Source organism: Leopardus geoffroyi, chromosome C1 (assembly GCF_018350155.1).
Source record: "Leopardus geoffroyi isolate Oge1 chromosome C1, O.geoffroyi_Oge1_pat1.0, whole genome shotgun sequence".
NCBI classification, from domain to species: Eukaryota; Metazoa; Chordata; class Mammalia; order Carnivora; family Felidae; genus Leopardus; species Leopardus geoffroyi.
The window spans coordinates 154,556,982-154,578,787 of record NC_059328.1 but is presented as its reverse complement, the minus strand read 5'-3'; the positions used below and the strand labels follow the sequence as shown (position 1 = coordinate 154,578,787).

Sequence of the window (21,806 nt, the reverse complement as noted above, 5' to 3'; positions counted from 1 at the left end):
ACCTCTAGAACTGTGAGACAATGAATTTCCATTGGTGTGAGCCACTCAGTGTGGTATTTTGTTACAGCAGCCCCAGACAGATAATACATTAGGTAAAAGACATGAAGATTTGAGAGTAAAACTTGTGGATCCAGTTTACTACTGGCACAGAAGCAAAACTCTTTGGAGGCCAGAAAGGAAGTTTGTGAAGAAGCAGAGGAACCCAAATGAAGGGGGTCTCTGATGTGGCCCCTGCACAGCTTGTTCACCCAGAACTGGGTAACATATTAAAGAGATGAGAAGTTGAAATATTCTAATGTAGCAGAGGTTGTGCCTCCCCTGTCTGAAGCCCGCAGAGCACCTCACGCCCCATGAGATGGAACAGTAGAACAGAGATGGAGGTGTGGGGTGCCTCAGATGTGGAACTTGTATCAACCAATTACAGCCCAGCGTGGCCCTGGAAACCTGCTACTTGTGTTTCTGCCTTCCTTCTCCAAGGACAGGAACAAAAGTCACATGAGAGGAAGAGCTGACAAACCTAAGGTAAGTAATGTTTACTAAGAGGGGATGTTGCCATGCAAAATTGGATGGATGCATTTCTGGGACCAAAGGGGAATGTGGGCATGTTGGTAGATGTCTGTGTGGAGGGATTTTGGTTTCCAACGATCATCACCTCATTGGTGCCAAGGATTCTACACCTCACTGGATGCCCACATAGAAAAGTAGGAGGCTGGGGATCATACTCTGCTTTCTCCACACATATAAGCATTCTTAGACTTAAATCAACCCCTGTGTGAGAAGATGAAAGAGGAAAAATGTACGTTGGCTCAGTATAAACTTGAAAGCATTGGGGAAAGCCTCAAGTGACTCAGTCTACCTCTAACTGACTAAATTTATTTTCTGCCATTAGGCAAAATGGGGGCTGGAATGAAAAACCAGGTAAATATCACTCCTTGAGCACATGCCTTGAAAATATGGTACCTGCTATATTTGTCTGTCTTCATTATATGTAAGTTCCTTGATGGCAGGCACTATATGTTTTTATCTTTGTTTTTTCAAAGCTAAGATAGCACTAACATATATTACGGTGCTCTGTCAATATGAATATATTTTAATTAATGATAAACTTATAAAATTATAGCTGTTTGCTCTAAGGTTAATATCAAAAGTCAAATAAAACGAATAGCATTTTGATTAGCAGTTGAGAAATCTCTTTTAATAAACTGTTAAAAGTCATTTTCATTTGGGGGCGCCTGGGTGGCTCAGATGGTTAAGCGTCTAGCTCTCAGTTTAGGCTCGGATCATAATCTCACAGTTCCTGGGTGTGAGCCTCATGTTGGGTTCTGCGCCGACAGTGCGGAGCCTGATTGGAATTTTCTCTCTCTCTTTCTCTCTCTGTCCCTCCCCCACTGTTTCTCAAAACAAATAAATAAATAAATGAAGTCATTTTCATTTTGCTTATATATTGCGTGCTTCAATGTTCTTATAAACAATGTTTTCTCAAGTACTTTAAAGACATAGATATAATAATACGTAACCATTGATTTGAAATATCTCATATAAGATTAATTGTTCCTCACATCATACACACACACAAAAATAATCCACAGATCTAAGTTATCTAGACCTCAATAAAGTTTAGGATACTTTTCCACATTCAGATATTAATTCTTGTAAATGTCTTACCAAGAGCAACACAAAAGTCTATCCGTAAATGTGTATTACACTGTTCTTTAAGGAGTCCGATTACTCACTTGGAAAATAATCCAGCCTGTGAGAAGAAAAAGTTTTCAGAAGACCAGTACAGACCACAAGAGAGATTTTTGCAAAACTCTACATGCAGGGTGTAAGGTAATCTAAAAATCCAAATTTTCAAACAGAAATTTGTAGGTTTTATTTTAATTGTACTAGTTTATGAGTGAATAAAGTTTGTAAATTTAGAAAATTCAGAAAAAATATTGGTGAGGTGCAAATAAATGAGTATGGGAAAGAATCTCTGTACATACTCTTATGCAGGAGAGATGTTCTGTTTTACCTGATGATAAAGAATAATGAGGATGTTTTTCCTTTTGCTCAATTTTGTGTGTCTGCCAGTAGATGGCGGTACCATGTTGAGTGCTGTCAGCCTTTTTTTTTTTTTTTTTCTTCCCCCCCTCAAAGCTGTTTTCTGATATATGTTGGGTACCATAGAGTGAATCTCAGAACAGGAAGCGGAGGCATAAGCAGAGAGGATTCTGGAAAGGTCTCTTTGTTTTCCTGTCCACAGAGAAAGCAAAGAAAAAAAAACATTGTAATTAATTTGTAGACCTCTGTGGCCAAAAATCTGAACAACTGCAGAGGAAGGCACCTTATACTCTAACCATCTTGGATGCGGGGCTTTGTTATGCTGTGATCTGTGAGGCTCTGTTTTATCAGGTAAGCTGGCAAAACATTTAATTATCTGCACCATAGAATCTAGCCACCAGATCATTTCTCTTTTTTAAAACCATCTTCATGCTGCTATTTTTAACCTAATGCTGTTTTAATGTAAATTACAGCAACCAAAGTCATCATTTGATGTGTAAACTGCTTACTATTCCTTTATCTCTCAAAGGAAATAGAGCCTCTGTCTAGAAATGGTGACTTATGGTAGAGACTAGGCATTACTGATCTCGTGTTTTTGAAACATGCAGATGGTTATGATTCATTGTATTCAAAGAAAATTATTTTTTATTGCACAAAGCTAACCTAATGGTTTTTGTGGCTGTACATCATTTATTTAAATGTCCAGTGTGTTCAGTATTCCAGTGTGTCCAGTATTTCTTAAACATAAATCTATAGTGAAATTGGAACTATCGTCCTTGTGCTGTAGTCTTTTATTTAACAGCTTTGGAGGGGCCATGTGTATAGGGAGCAATAACAATATAGAGGTGTAGTAATCTATTTTCAGGGAGGGAAGAAGATAATAAATACTAACCATTAAAAAGAGATTTAACCTTTTAATAATAAAATCACCCCTATATGTTCCATAATGTTATTTCTTTTATATTTTAATATGTTCATTTTTATATTAAATATTTAATTTTTAATTTATTGACTTAAAAAAGGCTATTATATTTTCTTGATGAATTCTCTTATAAGCTTGATATATTTCTGTTTATTTTTTTCTCTATAGATTTAATAACTGGTTATTATGATTATTAAATATCAGAGAGAGCCACTTGAGCCAAAAGGAATAATTATTTAGTTTATAATATATATATACTTATGTAGTTTTCTTTAAAATATTTTATAGCAGAACCACAAATACTTCATTTAGTTAGCAATCACATCCTTAGAAGAAGAAGTTATTGGCAGAAAATCTATAGTCATTAATTGAAAGAAGCGTTTTAAATATCATAAAGTTTTTTTTTTAATACAACAGGTGGTGTAATGTAGCATATGAGAACAAAGATAAAGGCATAAGTGCTTGTAGGAATTTGCATGCCAAGATTTTGCCGCAACATTCCAAGTAGTGTGTGCCCTATGTGAAATAAAGACCTTTGATTTTAACCTGGGTTTCCAGTTAGTACTGGTCAAAATGGCCTAAAAATAGACATTGAGTATTTAAAAGCAATTGTAATTTCTAATGATATGGGCAAATACTGATTTCTCACTTAACACTTTACACTGAGTAACAAACAATAATACTCCCCCTAAAAACATAAAATAGTGGTTGCCTTAGAGAAAAGCCCTGAGTCTTGTGTATATCAGAAGAACTCCTACCATAGGATATGAAGAAAACTGTTTCTTGGAAAAGGGTTCCCAGAAATGGATGTTAATTGGCTTCGGTGTATCGTATATTCCATGCTTCTCTACAGGTGACTGAATATGAGTAACTTTGTTTTACGTGAACACAGGAGCTGGTCTTGATTGAACTGTTTTACATTTATGAATGGATGCTTATACTTCAGCCCTCAATACAAGCAATTTTTTTTCAGTGTAGTTGTAATAATTTCTTAGTTATTTGTCTATATATGTAGTCACCATGTGAAGAGCAAACGTACACAGAGTTCTTCACAAAATTTGCTCTTTGAAAATTTTTAAAAATAAAACCTGTTTTGATTAAACGAGACATCAAATAAGTTTGGGTATCTTATTCTTTAGAAGAATCTAATAGTGACTTCATTTGTAAGGTCAAGAATAATTTATGTAATTTATGTAATTTATCATGTAGTCGAGATAAACAGGTTGAGCACTGAGCTGGAAGTCTTAGTTTTTGATTCAAGTTCTGCTACAAATAATGAGCTTTATCACCTGAGAAAAGACACTATGTATCACTGATGTGCATTTTCCTTGCCTGTAGGGTTATTAGAATCAAAAATATATGAGGACACTTTTTGTTTCTCTGGATTTTTGCCAATTTATTTCTCAGCTTCACTGTAATATGATACATCCTCAACTCTTACTGAGTTGTATATTACCACTAATGGTGCATTAAACCTGGAGATAGAAAAATAGAGGAATAGAGATGTTTTAAAGGTCCTTGGTCACTTCCTTCTGTGGTGGAAATGACTAGGAAGCAATATGGAGAAGTGGGGAAGAGCAAGGGCTGGCGGACTGAATCCTAGTTCCACTGTTAAATGACAAAGTATTTAAACTTTATAAGCCTCTCTACATCATCTATAAAATAGGAATGATGTCTATGCTGCAGGATTGTGTAAATAAATAACGTCTGTTCAGTGCTTATTATATATCCTGGGACATGATTGAATGCCTACCCTTCCCTCTTCCCCTGTTCCCCATTAATAGTGATGGTGATATAATCTCTTCCACCACAACAGGAAGAACTGAATGAAACCTCCAAGAAATTCTGTAGTTAAAAGTGATAATTCTCATCCTAGAAGAGTGCCCTTGCTGAAACAACAACGACAACAACAACAACAACAACAAATGTGCTCCTTGTAATAATATTGATTAGTGCTAACATCCGGGGCATTTCCTGGGAGTTTAAAGAACTCTCATAATACCTTCTAGAAGACCATTCTTTTGTACAATGATATATTATCATGGACTCTACTTTAAAGACTTTCTTCTTTTTAACACAATAGGGCCAAGGGGCTTTATTTCACTTGCTCATTAACAGATATACTTATCAGACAAAAGACCTCTATAAAGATTCACAAAGAAAATTTAGGTTTCACCAAGAACATTTAAATACCAAATAATTTGTACTATAGCCATCAAATTACAAAGTCTAAATCCTAGAAACGACCACAGATGTTGGCTTTGTGATCAACTCACAAATCTCTACTGCTTAAATCTTATTAATGATACAATAAAAGGTGGAGAGGCAAATTGTGCCTGATGAAATTGTAGGCATACTGCAAAATCCCTACTTCCCTCCAAAGGTTTTCTCTACATGTAGTTTTGTGCTCTTGACAGCTCGTCAAGATCAGCTACTGGGATCTTAGGGAGCTACGGCTGGGATGTGCTTTTAGCACCCCAGGCCTCCTAATCCTGCCCTTCAACCACCCCTGGGCCTCTTTAAACTGACTCAAGTCACTGCACTGTCATTTTCATCTTCATGGCAGCCAAGATGACTTAATGGGCTCATGACTGGGCAGATGTGAGAAGTTCGGGAGGCTTAAAGATAGGAGGGGAAGGTTTTTCAGTTACACAGTGCTGTGCTTGGAATTTGTTGGTAGTCCATCTTCCTTGAAACTAGGTAACTCCAGCTTTTGTGATTCCTTATATTTAGGGTTGAAATTAGCTGAAAGCAGTCATAAGTAAAAGAATATGAAGATAAATGCTTTCTTTTCCATTAAAGAATGAACATGTGGCTAGACAGTCAAATTTCTTTGCATGAGTGGCTGTACAGATTACTTTTTCTCATTATCATTCATGTATAGGAACATTGTGAACTCACTGAAGGTTGGGAATTAGTATTTTGTTTGTCACCTAAAAACGTATTATTCATTCTATCTTAATATTCATGGTTGATTTACAAGTTTCCAAAACTATGAAGATTAATCACCTACCTGCCCCTGAAGTATAATTTAATATTAACAGTACACTTCTGCACTTTTAGGATCTGTTTTAAATTTTGATTAATTTCAATTCTAAATTATTTTTGCTTCCACTTGAATTTTACCCCATAAGCAACTTTAATGGCAATTCACCATAGAACCTGGTATCTGAACTATTACTTCTTGAGGTAGACTCTTGTTTGAGGTGATTATAAAATTTGGGAAGGATAAAATCCAGTTGTATTGTTGCTTGTGTTGCAAGGTCATATATTTATCTTTGATTAGGAAGCTACTTTTTAGTTCAGTTTTACCTGATGATAGTTTTCACTCTGTGGTACCTTTTAATGGGATATAACGAGTGTAGATACCTATTTCAGAGCAGACTAGTGTTAAATTTACTTGATAATATGGCAATAAAGAAAATGTGGCTCTCCTATTATGCAAAGACATGTTTTGTTCTATGAACTGCCTGACAAGTATCAACTCTTTGGGCACCTAAAACTTGAATCTATATCCAGACATATAATTAGCCACAGTAGAAGAATTCTTCAAAACTTATATGAATGCTTATTGGATACCACAAGCTTTAAGGTGCCTTATTTATTGATTGATTTTTTTTATACTCTACCTCTTTTCTTCAGAATTTGAAGTGATAAAGGACCTTATAGAAAGAATTTTAAAGATATTTCTTCCCAAGATATATGAATAGAGAAAAACTGCAAAGTAACTTATATACAAGTTTACAATATTTTACATATATATATGTATATATATATATACACACACACACAAATACAGTGCATATGCTAGGTGGTGGTTTGTAGAAGATAATTCTCAGAGGTTGTTTCAGTTCAGAGAAATCTTTTAAAAGTCTGGAGTTATTTCTGTAATAATTGAATTAGGTTTTCATCCTTTTGGAGACTGCATATAGGGAGCCCTTCATGTGATTAAGCTCTGTGCTGGCACAAAGTGAAAGAAATGATGGTCCTTAAATTATTAAACAGTGGTCGAATATTGTTTTATTCAATGGGTGAATTCAAAGATGGGAAGTCACTCTTTAAATAACTTTGGCCATTTTCTGCCAAGAAGCTTACTTTGGGGAATTTTAATCTCTTAATATTTAGAATATACTTTATTCTTACTTGGGTTGTACAGAACACTGTGTCCTTTTCCTTTCCCAAGAGATATGACTGAAATAATTCACCAAATCCCAGTTTTTACTCCTAAGTGACATTGTGCTTCTGATCTATAATCCAAAATATTCTTGCATAGGTCTTAACAAAACACATTTTAAGGGCTTACGCCTCTATTTAAGAACCAGTCACCTGTTTGTTAGTTTCTCTGTCTCCTCGGTGTTTTTGCTTGTGGCATTCATTTTCCTCTTTGTACATTATTTCTATTCTACCTAAACAAAGTATTGAGCATTTTCTTTTCATGGAACTTACATCATGGCTAGAAATAATCTTACAAATAAATTCTTAAGGAAACAAACCCTAACTTCTACATGGGCAAAATGGATAAGAAGAGGAATGAAGTCAGCCAGGTTAGAAGTAAGGAACTGGACAGCCCATACCCCTTACAAAGAGGGGAAACTCCATCTTAGGGCTAGGAGACTGTTGAATCAGACGATTTCTCCAAAGAAGCTAAAAAATCCAGATTTTTTTTTTTAGAATTATCTCTTTTGTTAAACGTTGGCATCTATTTCAAATTATTTATAATACTAGATAGATTCAACAAAACATACCTACAGGCAGGATATGGCCAAAAGAGTTTGGCTGGGTTTTTTTTTTCCTTTTGCCAATCCAACCAGTATTTTTACCAGTGAGGGAAAATAAACCTGATGGAGAGGAAATGGCTTGACTGCATTTCGAGGCACAGCCACAATAACACATTTCTTATCTACTATTCCAGGCCTCAACCAACTGCCTGTGATTTTCCTACTACATTCATTTCAAATCCTTGAATGTTCTATACATTACCTCCCATATATCTGTTTTTCCTACTGATATTTATATCACCAAATTTTAATCATCATAGATCCTTCTTACCCCCTTTTTTGTTGCTATTAGTGCTTTCCTTACTGTCCCTATCATGTTACTGATATGATAGTTTATGCCCTGTTCTGAAACTATTAAAATTTGTCTTTACATTACAACTCAAAAATAGATCCTTTAGCTGTGAAATGGTAAAAATATTATTAATAGGATATTTACATGTCCTTGAGTCCCATATGGCCTCAAAGTTCTAAAATATCAAATTATCTTTAATAATAGTCAATAATGATTACAGCTCAAGTAAATCCATTCTTATATTATTTTTCAACAATTGTGTTGGGGTCCACTATCAATCTTTATATATGTATACCAAAATTTAAAGTGTATTATTACATCAGCATTGGAAGAACAGACAAAAGTATAATTTACAATCATATCGCATTCTCTTTCATGGACATAAAAATCTGGTAGTATTAGATAAGAATACACCTCAGATACATGCACTTGGGATGAGAACTTCTTGTCCAGGAAATGGGAAATCAGGGGGACAAAAGCGCAAAATGAGAAATGAAAAAAAATTAGATTTTTAAAAACTCACTAATAAAAATGACAGAGGAAAAGAACACTTGAAGGGAAATAGATACGTAAACATCCTGAGAGAAAACAGAGGTACAACATGACAAGCTTTAGTTGCACACTGGAATCACCTGGGAAGCTAAAAAAGAGCAATGCCAGCTCCACTTTAGATCAATTCAATTAGACTCTCTGGGGCTGAGTCTGGGTATCAGTGTTTATTTAAAAGCTCTGCAAGTATAGTTCAAATATGTGGCCAGCCTTGAAACCAGCTGACTGAAGGAAGGCAGAGAAAAATAAGAGAAGCTAATGAAAGGTTGGCTAGAGAAGTAAAAGCTGAGAAATGACTTTCAAAATTCTAGTAAGTGGATGTGTGTTCAGTAAAGAGACACACAAATGCTTAGGAAAATAACAACAACAAAAAAATATATTCCCGTCCATTTATTCCTTGGTTAAAAAGGCTGGTATTTATTCCATATGTTTAAGCAGTTTTATATTTCAAATTGTTAATTTCCTACCCTTCCCTCTATTTGAAAGTTGACCCAGCTGCTGGCTAGGGTATATTGTGCAAACTAACAATACAAACAATTGTGCACACTCAGAAATAAGCATCCACGAGCTGCAATTTGTACAACCAGAGATTTCTCTCTCTTTTTATTCTGTACCTCGTAAATTGCTCCTTTGAAAATTAAGCCCTCAATAATCGAATAAGAGTTTCTGTTGAAAGATACTCTTTGAATGTCCAGGTCATCCAACTGGAAACAAAACATTGATTTCTAATTTCTGAAACTGCAATTGTGGTAGATTCAGAGGGAAGGCAGACCTGTAAACCAACAAATTTCTTAAGGCCAAATGCATTTAAAAGTGTATTTTCAGAAAGTGATATTTATGAGAAAGAAATGAATTAATCTAATAGCTAAGCGGAATTAATAATGAATTGCATTTCTTAAAAGGAATTCCATTACCAAGATGAGTCAGCTTTTTCAACTCTTTAAGGAGACATTTACTGGGTTAACACCCCAGTTGCTTTTTATGTCGTTTTCCAGCCGTCCTTTCCACAGCTGGGAGGAGACTGCGGTAGCCATTAATAAAACAATCTTCTATGTGCTTCAGGACAAATTATATCCTAAAGTCTTTCCTCTAGGTAAGTATCACTTAATATTACTACTTAAGTATGTTTTCTTCACAACTCCTACCATTCTGTCAATCTGGTCAGTAAAATTACCACCCTATAGGAAAGATCTGTTAAATCTCAGGTTGAGAATATCCGTATTTTGAAGCAGGGGGCTGGTGCTTCTATGGCAAACAGAAGAAATACAATATTTTGTTTGAGGCTCGATTTATGATGGATGTATGTAAAACCATGCTTGGGTCCTTAAACTGGGATTGGATCATTTACTTAAAAATAATCAACATCCTACCTTTATACACAAATTACTTGGGGTTAGCCAACAATGAAAATGTAAAAAAAATAAACCAGTGAAGTGTTGATAGGAGTTAAAGCCTGAACCAGAGAAGAAATATTTTGCAAAGAAGGGTCACCTTAAATTATTCAGTGAGTATAGAAAGTGAAAAATTTATTGTTGATATAAACATTCTCTCTACCAACATGGTGACAAGTGTGATAACTAACCTGATTCCTTGGGGAAAACCATTCCAAGTTGTCATTCAAAAGCAATTAGATCAATTGAAAAGGGAAAGGGTAATGCTCAGGAATAAATAAAAAGTGGCACAGCACATCAAATCACGATGCAGATCTCTATGCAAATTAACATAAAAGAGTTAAGCTACACCACCAAAGCCACAAAAGTGAGCTCTTTCTTATACTTTTGTTGGACATGTTGTTTGCCAGGTGTCCTAAAATTATTCTGAGTCATTGTAAGGCACATCTCTTTTAAACATCCATTAAGTGCACAATAGTGGTGCCACGTCTCCAGCACCCCTCTCTGAGACTAATTTAATCATAAAATAATACACACTTTTTCAACAGTCCATATCCCTCAAGAAAGCTAAATTTGGAGACTTGTATGTGTGAGAAAATATTTTCTACTTATTCTCTTAAATTCTTCCGGAACAAAAGGTTTCGGGACTAAATATTTAAAGCTGAACAAGGCACACTTGATGTGGTAACTCTTCGTATTTTTCCAATCAAAATTTTTTGTCAGCCTGAAAGAATAAAGTCTATTAATTTTTTAAAGGGGGGGGGGGTCACTTGAAGAAGGAGTGCATTCAATGCTCAATATTGCCGAAGCAATTTGATCAGAATCCTCAATTACCCAAATCCTTGAGGAGACATTTCGGGTGGCACGCTTGAAACATTGCAGGAATGCCACAGATTCCAGTTCTTTCTAGCATCTTTCTAGCATCTTTTCCCTTTAGCTTTTACATTTCTCCTCGCGATTGCTGCCCTCTGTTAGCCAGGGGCTCACTTGCTAGATCGTCCATCCTGGGTAGAGCCAGGATAGACAGGCGACACCAGTCTTGGCTCTCGTGAGCAAGCTGGTTGCTGCAAATCCTTTCCTGAAATAAAGTCGTGCATCACATGTAATTTTTTCTTACCTGAGGCATTCTGGTTGTCTTTAGCCTCGAAGAAATTGAGCATTGAACAGCATCCTTCCTGCCTTTACATGCAGAGACCTTCCACTGTGTGTTCCTGCTATAGTGAGTGGCATCACTGACACCTAAATCAGGGAGGTGCACACAGGCCCTTGCTCTAATTTTTGGTGCCAATGATGTGCTTAGTGGCTGGAAAGGTGAAAAAAACAAACACTGACTTTTTGGGTCCTGAATTCAGATCCTAGGAGAAATATTTTCAGCTTTTCTGGCTTTAAAAGACCCTATTTTTGTGGCAGGGATGGTGGTGGCGAGGCTGGGGGTGGGGGGAACTTAGCCAAGTGACTTGTCATATTTCACTGAAAATTAGACAAAGTTTTGTGAGTTTTTTTTTAAACCTGCTATTTGTGTAGAATTCCCCAGATGATAAGACTTTTCATATTACCATTTCATGAAGAAATCATGTATACAGGATTGAATACGCAGAGTTAGAAAGGATTTGAGGGATCGTTCTTTTCAGCAACCAACCTTCCAGCTGTGCTCTAGTCAAGGCATTCATAGTATTTATTCACCAAAAAAACATTGTTTAAATCTGAGCAAGTCCCAAGTTCACTAAAGTATTCTGAAGATGAAGGTAGCCTCTAGTAAGTATAGCACAGCCTAGCTCAGTTACATGATTGGTCCAGTATGCAGTGGTCCTTGTTGCTCAGAGTAGAAGACTATTGTTGTACCCATCATTCAATTCTCCCAGAAGTTGTGGATATTGGAATGTGTCTGGTACAGAGTTCCAGAGTCTGGATACGGGAACTAGAGTTTTAGAGACAAAAAAGGCACTACAAATAAGCTAGTCAATTTTCCTCCTCTCCCTCTTGTTTACAGATGTGGACAATGAACACCTAAGATGTTGAGTGTTCAATATGTCACAACAACTGATGGCAAACACAAGCCTAAAATACAGGTTACCTGAATGGCAGGCTCCATTTGTCTCCTGTTTTCCTCCCTCTCTTCCTTACTTTTTCATTAAATCTTTTTTTCTAAAAAGATAGAGCAGGGCAAACTTATCCATTATGTTACACTGTCTTCTGTGGCACTATGTCAGGGTGATCAGAGTGGATGGCATTATAATCATCTATTTGTGGGGCATGCTTAGTAGAGAAGCTCCCTCACATGGCCGGGTCCTCACTGGTGAAGAATCACGTGACAGCTGAACCTCAGCCCCATCTAAATCAAACACCAATTCCACTAGAACTGATTGGAAGGGAGTGATTACAGCCTCTCTGTTCCAGGCTAGATAAATCTTAAACCTCTTAATTTTAAACCTCAAAGGAATTCAGGTTATATGTGAGGAAGAAAGCATTGCCATCTCGAAGTAATGCAAGTTGTTGTTTTTTTGTGGTTTGTTCTTGTTTTGTTTTGTTTCTGTGCCTCAGATTGCTTTATTTAATGCCTGTCCTCTTTTAGCACAAGAGGGAAAGGACCATTAATTTTCCTTCCCCCACCTTTTTAAAAATTTTGATTTTAGTTAGTTAACATACAGTGCAATATTGGCTTCAGGAGTAGAATTCAATGATTCATCACATATATACTATACCTAGTGCTCATCACAAGTGCCCTCCTTAATATACATCATCCATCTAGCCCATCCCCAACACATCTCCCTCCATCTGTCTCAGTTTATTCTCCATCACCAAGAGCCTCTTGTGGTTTGTTTCCCTCTCTTTTCTTTTTCCCTCACTTCCTATATGTTCACCTGTTTTGTTTCTTATATTTCACATATGAGTGAAATCATATGGTATTTGTCTTTCTCTGATTGATTTATTTCACTTAGCATAATACATTATAGCTCTACCCACATCATTGCAAATGGCGAGATTTCATTCTTTTTGATGGTTGAGTAATATTCCATTATATATACACCATATCTTCTTTATCCATCATCAGTTGATAGACCTTTGGGCTCTCTCTGTAGCTTGGCTATTATTGATAATGCTGCTATAAACATTAGGGTGCATGCACCCCTTTTGAATCTGTATTTTTGTATCCTTTGGGTAAAAACCTAATAGTGCAATTGCTAGATCATAGGATAGTTCTATTTTTAATTTCTTGAAGAACCTACAGAAACAGTAGTTCGTCAGGGTGGCTGCACCAGTTTGCATTCTCATAAACAGTGCAAGAGAGTTCCCCTTTCTCTGCATCCTTGTCAGCACCTGTTGTTTCTTGCGTTGTTAATTTTAGCCATTCTGACAGGTATGGGGTACAATCTCATTGTGGTTTTGATTTGTATTTTCCTGATGATGAGTAATGTTGAGCATCTTTTCATGTGAATGTTAGCCATCTAGATGTCTTCTTAGAAAAGTTTCTATTCATGTCTTCTGCCCATTTCTTAACTGGGTTATTTGTTTTTTGGGTGTTGAGTTTGACAATTCTTTATAGATTTTAGATATAAACTCTTTATCAGATACATCATTTGTAAGTATCTTCTCCCATTTCACAGGTTGCTTTCTAGTTTTGTTGATTGTTTCCCTCACTGTGTAGAAGTTTTTATCTTGAAGATGTCCCAATAGTTCATTTTTGCTTTTGTTTCCCTTTCCTCCGGAAATGTATGTAGTAAGAAGTTGCTATGGCTCATGTCAAAGAAGTTGCTGCCTGTGTTCTCCAGGATTTTGATGGTTTCCTGTCTCACATTCAGGTCTTTCATTCTTTTGAATTTATTTTTGTGTGTGGTGTAAGAAAGTGGTCCAGTTTCATTCTTCTGCATGTCGCCATCCAGTCTTCCCAACACTGTTTGTTGAAGATACTGTCTTTCTTTTTTCCATTGGATATTCTTTCCTGGTTTGTTGATGATTAATTGACCATACAGTTGTGGCTCCATTTTTGGATTTTCTATTCTGTTCCATTAATGTATGTGTCTGTTTTTGTGCCAGTACCATACTGTCTTGATGACTACAGCTTTGTAATATAGCGTGAAATCCAGAATCATCATGCCTCCAGTTTTTTTTTTTCCTTCCCAGAACTGCTTTGGCTATTCAGGATCTTTTGTGGTTCCATACAAATTTTAGGATGTAGCTCTGCAAAAAAAAAAGTGCTGGTGGTATTTTCATAGGGATTGCATTAAATGTGTAGATGGCTATGGGTAGTATAGACATTTTAGCAATGTTTGTTCTTCTAATCCATGAGCATGAAATGCTTTTCCATTTTTTTGTGTCCTCTTCAGTTTCCTTCATAAGTGTTCTGTAGTTTTCAGTGTTGATCTTTTACTTCTTTAGTCAGGATTATTTCTAGGTATCTTATTGTTTTGGTGCAATTGCAAATGGGATTGATCCCTTGATTTCTTTTTCTCCTGCTTTGTTTGTTGTATAGAAACGCAACAGACTTTTGCACATTGATTTTATATCCTGCAACTTTGCTGAATTCACGTGTTAGTTCTAGCAACTTTTTGGTGGAATCATTTGGGTTTTCTACATGGGAGTATCATGTCATCTTCAAATAGTGAAAATTTGACTTTTTCCTTGCTGATTTGGATGCTTTTTATTTCTTTTTGTTGTCTGATTGCAGAGGCTAAGACTTCCAGTACTATGTTAAGTAGTAATGGTAAGAGTGGACATCTTTGTCTTGTTACTGGCCATAGGGGAAAGGCTCTCAGTTTTCCCCATTGAGGATGATATTAGCTGTGAGTCTTTCATATGTGGCCTTCATGATGTTGAGGTATGCTCCATCTATCCCTACTTTGTTAAGGGTTTTTATCAAGAATGGATGTCGCATTTTGTCAAATGGTTTTCCTGCATCTAAGTAACACAAGTTGTACCTCAGGATCCCAGTTTTAAAGTTCCCTCAGGTTGCCAAGTGAAAAAGGCAATCAACTCTCAACACTCGGTTGTGAAAACAGTGTGCTGTCATTTTGATTACAGTCAGTAAACAGTCTGTGGTTGCCTGGAAAGAAACTGCCTAAAGCACACGGCACCAGCAGCAGTAGGAGAAATGTGGCTGAGGGCACTCACAGGGAGGGCTCTCTGTAATGGCTGAAGCAGCACTGAGGTTATAGTAGGAGTATGGATCAAGGATTATATCGCTGTTTGCTTTCTGTTTGCCATGCTTCCAATTTACCTCAAAATAGAAAGCTTTCTATAATTCTGTTGTATTCAGATTTAAATGTGGTTTCCACTCCAGAAACACATGTGCGTGCAGGCACACACCCCCACACACAGAATGTTTGCTTATGGACCAAATAAGTTTTTCACTATATTGTTGCTTGGTCCCAAATCCTGTGACTTAGGACAAAAATAACAATCTGACCAAGTAAAATAGAAAAATTATCCATCCAGAGAGAGCCCCCCCTCACTTTTTGAGCATCTCAGAATAGGGGATTGTCCCCCTTTCTAATTCCTGTGTTTGTTTAGGTGTTTTACCATTTGGAGGAGGGTGAGAGGGTAGGGTAATTGTATATATCAGAGCAGCCCTATTCAATAGAAATATAATGAGACCCCTATACGTACTTTGAAATTTTCTAGATGCTAAAAAAAGGAAAAATAAACAAGTGAAATTAATGTTATTGATGCTATGTTTTTTAAAGCCAACATACTCCAAATATCATCATTTCAAATTTTGGCACTAGCCACATTTTAAATGCTCAGCTCCTACATCTGGCTTGTGGCTACCACATCGGACAGGGCATTTATAAAATTTGTTTTAGGTAATTGTATTCAATAATTATCTAATAACTGCCTGCTTACTGTGGTGGCTAGTCAGTAAAATCCCATCTTCCAGGACTTTAGCAGTAAATGTAGAAGCAATAAGGCACAACCTTAAGAACAACAGATGATAGAATATTATAATTATTATATGAATTTTAAAGACAATATGTGTGTGCTATGGGAGTTTAGAGGAATGTAAAATCACTTCTAACTTTAGAGTGTAGGTAGGATCTTAACAAGCGATGATTGGTGGTCAATGATATTTCAGGCACAAGGAATGTTTTTGATGTCCAGAGGCCAGAGACTGGAGACTTTCAGGGAATGGCAAATAGATCAGTTTGACATATATGTAGGTAAGTATGTAAGATGAAACTGCAGAAGCAGATGGTAAAATCGTTTTAGAGAGAGAGTTTGATTACTTTTTCTAAAACAAAAAACAAAAAATGAACAACCACTTGATTTGATGGCACCATTTACTAGCCATGCAATCTTGGCCAAGTTACTTATCCTCTCTGGACCTTATAGTTCCTTTATCTGAAAAATGAGGACAATAACCACATTTATCTCACAGGGTTATTGTAAAGATTAAGTGAGCTGATCAGTGCCTATTGCATAGCAAGTGCTTAGTTAATGTTCTATATAATCATTATTATTACGCCTCTACAATATTGATTGTAGGGAACTCTTTGACTAAAGCATTCGGTCTTCATTTTGCTCTGTTTAAAGACAGTCTAGTAAACTTAGCTTATTTATACAATTTAAGGTATACAAGATTTCACTGTGTGTTATTTTAATCTATATTAAATAGGACTACAAAATTAGGAAATATAGTACCCATAGATAATTTGGCTTTTACTGCTTTTTTAAATTTTATCATGTTAATGGCTGTATGATACAAACCTAAGTTACTTTACTTACTTAACCAATCCCCTATTAGTGGACATTTCATTTTTTTCTAGACTTTGCTATTATAAAATATGCTGCCATAAATAGAATGCAAGCCTTTTTAAAGAGTACATGTAGGTTGAATTTCTTTTCAGTAAATTAAAATATAAATTATTAAATTTTGTGGGAAAACCAAAATTAAATAATCCGTTTATTCAAAAATGCCTCCTGAGCACCTACTATGTGTCATGTACTGTTCTAAGCACTTGGGATTTGTTGGTGAACAAAATAGACCTAAAAAGCAAATATTCCAGCCCCTACAAGGCTTATGTTCTACACAGGAGAGAAAGAAAATGAATAATAAACATTATAAATAAGTAAATGATGTAGTATATAATAAGGTGATGGTGTTTAGACACCAATAAAGTGAGGTAATAAACTGGAGGGGAAGCACAGTAGGTGTCTTTGAGAAGGTGTACTTTTGGCCAAGACCTGAGGAAGATGAGGGAGTTAGGCATTCAGCTATCTAGAGAAAGAGCATTCTTGAGAGAGGGAACAGTATATATGTGTCTGGCAGGTGCAGAGGCCAGACAGAAGCCAATCTGGCTAACAAGCAGTGAGGTAGAGGGAGAGCAGGAGGAGATAAGTTCAGCTAGGTTGCTCTAAGGCCATATCGTGAGGCCTTATAGACAATTGAAAGGAGTTTGGCCCTTTCTCTGGGTAACTTCTGAAAGCATTTGATCAGAGGAATGACGTGATTTGATTTCCATTTTTCCCAAACTGATCTGATTGCTGTTGAAAATAGGCTGGGAGCTGGGAGACAGGAAGCTATTGCAGGCTTTTGTAGAATACTGCCATAAATCATTCCAAGACTCTGGGTTCAGAGGAGTTATATCACAGGACATTAAATGAATGAACAAATGAGCAAATGAACAAACGAGAGCAATATTAATGGCACATATGTTTCTAACTTCAAGATAAATGAAATTGTGGTTCCTATAAGCCAGTCACATCAAAGTATGATTCCTGGGCCAGAAGCACCAGCATCATCTGTATGCTTGTTAGAAATGCAAAATTTGGGGCCTCACTCATATCTATAGAATTAGCAACTCTAGGGAGGCAACTGGCAAGGCCTTCCAGGTGACTTTGATGCCAGTATGAAGAACCACTCCTATAAAACTTAGATGGTGAAAATAGATGGACTGAAAGATTCTTTTCAGTTTTAGGATACTGGGTTTCCAAGTTCAATTTTTTACACTTATTTCATTTTAAAATTAACTATAGTCTTTGAGAATAACAATTTATTTATAAGCAGCATAGACTCATGCTTACAAATAAATAGAAAATTTATAAGTAGCATAGTCTCATGCTTATGAATAAACAGAAAAATTTGACATTAATTATATCCCACTTCTCTATAAAAATACTATGGAAAGTGGTATATTATTTTTTTTAATCCATGTGCAATAGAAAGTTGAAGAAAAGGAAAATGGAGAAAATGGGGATGATAAACCCGCCAAGACTGTGGATTAATGAAGTTCCTCTTTTAGAATGTACATTTAGCTTTGAGCCTCTTGGGCTCAACATTTTTAGAGTGAACTCAGGAATGAATTTTATACAACTCAGAGAAACAAATCCCAGATTTTAGGTTAATGTGAATCACCATGAAGCTTTCTGGTGGTCAAATATGATCCAGGAGAATCTCTGGAGCACCCAAGGGAGTAGGTGTACGGTTTACTTTCCAGACAAACTTCTTGTATTTCACTTCACTGGTGATTTGGTCATTTGGTATCGTCCCCTAGATAAGGGCCTGAAGTCTTAAAACCAAATGGGCAGCTGGTAGGGTAGGATGATTACAGACATCGGACAGCCAACCAGCATTCCCACCCAGATGGAAGGCTGCCCCTTCCCTGTGGGGAAATGCTGCCAGAGACAGGCTGGCAAAGTCTGTGAGTTCCTCAAAAAGAGGCTTTGGATCTGCTTCGGCCCTTGCACAAGGGGCTAAGTCCCCAGAGTTTTATAGCCTAATGCCTGGCAGAAATGGTTTTGATCGGGGTGGGGTCGGGAGAGGAAGGCAGGTATATCATATTATGAGTATAAAGGACAGGATGTATTGAGAGAAAAGCAAATAGCATAAATGGCCAGAAACAGTTACAAGATAAACTAAAGAGGAAAAATGATGGTAAAAACAATGCACCTGGAATAAGACAAAAATTTTTAAAAAACAATGGGACTCAGTCTTAAAGAACACATAAATTGTCAGGATAAACTAAAATACCACAAAAGTGAATACAAATGATTGAACTCACCTCTACAAAATTCAGCTGTTGATGGCGCCTGGGTGGCTCAGTCGGTTGAGCGTCTGACTCTTGATTTTGGCTCAGGTCATGATCTTATAGTTGTAAGATCAAGCCTTGCACTGGACTCTGCACTGATACTGTGGAGCCTGCTTAGGATTCTCTCTCTCCCTCCCTCTCTCTCTGCCCTTTTCCTGCTCACGCTCTTTCTCTCTCTCTCAAAATAAATAAATAAACATTAAAATGTTTTAAAAATTCAATTGATATTAGTATTATAACTAATAATGTTAATACAAATACATTAAGAAAAATAAAATTGAAGCAACTTTGTCCAAGGTTCCTCAGCTGATGACACCTACCTTTTTCAGGGTAAGGCCTTAACATGCTCTTTGAGCTATCACTTCCTCATTTGTGGCATAGAGAACCTCCCCTTAATTTCCAAAATGCTGAAATTCTGTTAACATAAGTTCAAAATTTGGGGGGATCTCCAGGCCCAATAGTTGTATACTAGATAATCTGAAAGTAAAGTTTCTGAACCATCCTATTTCATCACCTTCTAAATGGAATTCACTGAGTTCAACTAATTTTAGCCATCAGTAGAAGTCTTATTTGATTTAACCTTGTATGGGTCTTTTGGACAATTAAATTTAGGACATCTGTTAAGCATGTTACCTAGTGTCCCTTCTGTTATGTCCTAAGCAAAGTTTCTTTTCTCTATTTAGTTCTTGGAGAAAGTTTGCCTTTTTATACACAGCTTTTAGGAATTTTTATTTCTTCCTAAAACAAAATAAAGCTATGTAATCCAGTGTGCTTCTGCTTTTTCTTACTTATTGGGAACATTAGATCTAAATTCCAGCCTTGATTGTTTAAAGTATCAATCGCCTATTTCTAGTAACTTCTATTCATTTCCTCCAGAGCAGCCTTCTCAAACTGTAATCTATGCGCCACCTGCACCAAAATCGCTTAGGGAGCTTGTTTAAAATGCAGATTCTTGGGCCATGCCCCAAATCAACTTTTTCAGAATTTCCAGAGATAGAACCCAGAAATCTGTGTCTTTTACAAGTAGCCAAATGATTCTTATGCTTGCTTTAGTTCAGAGCTACTTTAAGGAATCCCCATTCTCTAAAGAATTCAATTACACCAGTTTTATATTTTAGTTAATCTGTAAGCCATGGTCTGCTTTTAAAGATGACTAGAAACAGAACTCTTATTAAGGCACAATGTAACTTGAAGTATGAGGCCTAAATTGGAGCATGAAGCCATATACCGAAATCACTATGACTGGGGATTTGGGATTATTTGTATAGTTGGGATTGGCATGTTTATTTGGGATTGGCAAATCTTTCCCATTTGGAGCCCAGGCCATAGAATATATTTTCTCTAATCCACGAAGCAGTGATTTTTTTTTTACAAGAATAGGAAGAGGAGAGAGAAACCAAGCAAATCAGAACCTTTTGGGATGCTTTCTCAAACTACTCTCTTGCTCCTCCTTAAGTTCTTAGTTTCTCTTGGATATTCACCCTCTGTACCTAATCCCCCTCCATGTTCCCAGAGTAAAGTTGACAAATATTTTAGAAATATATCTAAATTGACATTTTGGTTTTTTAACATATGCTCATTTTATGTCAGGATGTAGATAGACTAAGCTATTTAAACACAGTTACTTATATCCTGGGGAAGGGAAGTAGTGTTTATTAGGCTTGTGGCAGTAAAGTAGAGGAAACATTTACTGAAGGGCTATACATTTATTTTACAAATTAATATTTCAAGCTCTGATGCATGGTGTATCTGATGGGTATTGTTAGTAGCATAATAACAATAAAACTACTATTATAATTATTGCTACTTCTAATACCATTAAAACTTTCAGATTTTATGGAAAACCTACTTTATGCCTGCTATTGTATGAGTGACTTATAGGTGTGTGTGTGTGTGTGTGTGTGTGTGTGTGTGTGTGTGTATGAAATAATATATCTCATTTAGTTCTAACAACAGCCCTGTTTCACTAGGCACTGTAAACCTCATTATCTCATGGGAAACTAAAAACTGAATGGGTTAGGTAGCATGTTCAACATTACATAGTTAGCAAGATCCGTGTTACCACCAAATGAAAGGTAAGTGAGATCATACAGGTCTGAAAGGAAGATCATACAGGTACCTGCATACTTTGCTAAAGTGACTAAGTCACTGAAGGCCACAGACAAATTTTAACAAGGGTATAGGATATATGTTATATTTTAAAAGTCTATGTATAAAATTAAAAAGTGAGATTTAATGGTTTTGTTTGTTTGTTTGTCATAGTAAATTATAAAAGGAGATCTATTGGTGAGAATCCATTACCAGTTTGGCTTATGAGCGAATTGATGTAAACATTGTTTTAAAGATCAATTGCTGATTTAAAAGTTACATATAATGCCCTTTGAAATAATTATTGGTTTAACTGGGCTAAGTTATTGCTAAAGGTTATGGCTGATGGAATATGACATCAGATTGTTATTCTTAGGTTAATATTATGCCTTAGTTTAACATGCTAGTTTTTCATCTCTTCTTGTCTAAAATTTACCTTAGAAGCCACTGAATAAGATTTATTGGTCTTATCTTAGCCAGTCAAATGGGGTTTTAGGTGGAGAGGAAAAGGAACTAAAAAGGAACTAGAATGATGACCCATAACACCAATGCAGATCACACGTTCCATTGGTCTACTTCTTTGGTCTTTCTGGTATTTGAAGAAAAGAAACAAAGAGGAAGAAAAGAGGGAGAGAAGGGAAGGAAGTAGGAGGTGAAGAACAGAAAGATGCTCTGGAGCTCTGGCATGCCTTCAGAAAGAGTAATTAAATCAAGGCTGCT

The 21,806-nt window shown here is 36.3% G+C and overlaps 1 protein-coding gene across 5 annotated transcripts in view; it reads left to right on the top strand.

The window, feature by feature from the left end:
• The first annotated feature begins 2,158 nt into the window (after nucleotides 1-2,158).
• The window catches only part of SCN3A (sodium voltage-gated channel alpha subunit 3), a 115,866-nt gene continuing 96,218 nt past the window's right edge, over nucleotides 2,159-21,806 (top strand). For 4 of the 5 annotated variants that reach the window (XM_045480050.1, XM_045480049.1, XM_045480051.1 and 1 more), the window contains exon 1: nucleotides 2,159-2,394. The gene's annotated coding sequence lies outside the window, so the exon portion shown is untranslated. The remainder of the gene's footprint in view (nucleotides 2,395-21,806) is intronic. The other variant, XM_045480052.1, reaches the window with a different exon arrangement.